Here is a 2,754-nt window from a genome sequence, read left to right as displayed (position 1 = left end):
TGTGGATTAGTGTAGTGAAATTTAATAATTTAACAATAACTGCAGATGAGTTTTGCTTAATTTCAACACCACTCCCCCTGAGCATCTTAGTTGGATATTAGAACACTCTCCACCCATCCGAGTTTCATATTCTATTGAAGTCCTGGGAAAATGTCACTTACGGATTGTCACTGCACACAGCAGCAGGGGTCCATGCGATAGATACAATAGGCCCAATTCATCCCTGCACCTGCGTTAGGGCCAGCACTGGGGCAGAGGAGAGGTGGTTTGCCCTGATTCCAGAGCTACCAGGGGCCAGTTCGCAAGTTGCGTCCCAGCTGCCATTGTTCCTATGGGCCTTCCATAGACAGGGGACAGAGCCACCCCAAACTCACCTCCGGACTCCTTCGATACATTCCCTCCCTCCTGCAACCCACCCTGGAACAGCTCCTGCTGTGCAGGGGAGGGCTTCTGCAGGGGTAGTGCAGAGCTGGCTCTGTGTCTGGAAGGGAAGGTAATGGGAGCTATTAATTTTAGGGGTGGTTGTGTGATGGTGAAAAGGGACCATGGAGTAACCATGATTCATGACCTACCTCTCTCCCAGCTTCTTCTTGTCATTTCCTACTTCCACTACTGGGCTGCACCATATCATCTTCCTCCCTGCTAAACAGGGAAGGCAAGAGAAAAACACATTCTCCTATAGCTCTACAAGCACCCTTTCCCTGGCCTCTGTGGATATTTTTCCTTTCCCCTTTCCATTCTTCTGAACTGGTGAGGAGGGGGGAAAACACCCCACACATACACACTCCCCCTACACCTCCCATGTAGGTAACTTCCCATGCAGAGAAAGAACTCCTTTGATTGTCATAGGAAAGGCAGGAGAAATCCCTTCTTGACCTGTCTCCTTTCCCTTACAGGGAGAAGTGGAGAACTGTCTCCTGATCCTCCCTCATCCGTGGCCCAGCCTGTTGTCTCTGGGTGCCCGCAACATATTTAGTTGTCTGCTTTTTCCTTTTCAGGGAGAAGAAGACTTAGTGCCACCTCAAGCTAAGGAAGAATCCTTTCAGGACAGAGTTTCTTGTCTCCATCACACCTAAGCTTAGTAGCATCAGGATCAGGAAATATTCTTCCCAGTCCCAGTGTACTGTGTCAGGAATGAGGGCCGGAAACAGATCCAATTTGAAGGCAGCCCCTGCAGCAGAGCCCGGCTCCAGGCAACTTAACGAGCACAGCTGTCATATAGGGGCATACACTGTATAAGAGGCTACACTGCCTGATTGATTGGAAGAGGCGGCAGCAAGCAGCAGCAATGGCTCAACAGTTCAATGGCTGTTCAAAGCATTTACCTATAGCTGCAATAGCTCCTGCCTTGTTACAGCGTTGGACCCAGCCTTGCCTCACTCCAGGAAGCCCAGTTCTGACTCTCCGCTCCAGTTCCTGACTTTGGCTCTGACCCTTGGTTCTGGCGTCTGGCCTCCGACTCTGATTCCTGGGCTCTGATTCCTGGTAACTGACTCCAGCTCTGACCCCCATGTCCCAGTCACTGGCACTTTCAGCTATAATGGGTAGATTAAGACTGTCAGGTATTGGGCTAATGGGAAACCCGTTCCAGCCCCAGTCTAGGCTTGCTGAAAGCCATGCCCATATCCTGTCCTGTAAAACCAAGCCTTTTTAACCCTCTTAATTCAGGACAAAATTTGCCAACTTCAGAAGCATTTAAGCTTTTGTGGAATAATGGCATATTGTTGAATCACGGGGGAAGCTCAAATTAGAGTTGGATGAACTTTGTGGGGAAGAGTGGAACCATGAGCTTTCAAATGTCATTGTTCCTGAAGGAAGGGACTCTTAAAGAAAATCCAATGGTGTTCCACCTTCAGGGTTGGAAATCCGCATAGACAGGCTTGGGAGGACTATATTTTTAGCAGTAAATGTTGATTTCACTGTACACACACAAACCGTTGAAAATATACTTCCATCGATAATCATCAAAATTTACAAATAGGCAAAGTAAGAAAAATGCTGCTTAAGAACTTGTTGTTGCCCTACTTTAAAGTGTATAAAGTGTATTGTAATGCTAGCTTTAGTGGCGGATATTTACTTAGTATGTATTGACATATGATATTGACAATTTGTGTTTTAAAGTTTATAAAGCTTTAACTTTTTGAATCTCAACATTTATTGTCATTAAATAATTATTGGCTGACCCACCCATAATTTCACAAAACTGTGAAAATGTATATAGTGAAAAATTCTTTAAAACAAACATTGATATCATTTGTCAACATATTTAAAAAAACCCTGAATTCTGCCAAGCCTATCCATAGAATAAGTGTGATTTTTAAGATATCGGGTGCTCACCTGCATGAAAATACTAAAGATATTTGGGTCACACTTTACATTCTGGTCTCATTTACAAAGGGTTAATAAATGTTTAATGGATGTTGTAAGGATTAGTGATAGGCCTAATCTTTCAGCCAAAATTTTTCACCAAAAAATGTAGATTCAGTGATACTGAAACATTTCACAAATTTAGTCTAGTTTTGTTGAACTGTTCATGTCAAATCGAATACAAAAAAATTCCAAAGAGTTGAAATGTTTCATTTTTAACATTTTGATTTTGCAGTTCCAAACAACTTACTTCCTTCAGTTTTATTAAATCTAAAACAATCAATCTTTTTAAATGGTCAAAACTGAAGTGAAACATTTAGCAACTGACATAATGCAGAATTTTTTCAACTTTTTGATTTGTCAAAAATCTTGTTTTCAATTTCACCC

This window comes from Eretmochelys imbricata, chromosome 1 (assembly GCF_965152235.1).
Source record: "Eretmochelys imbricata isolate rEreImb1 chromosome 1, rEreImb1.hap1, whole genome shotgun sequence".
In the NCBI taxonomy this organism is placed as follows: Eukaryota; Metazoa; Chordata; order Testudines; family Cheloniidae; genus Eretmochelys; species Eretmochelys imbricata.
Note: the sequence above shows the minus strand (reverse complement) of the source record.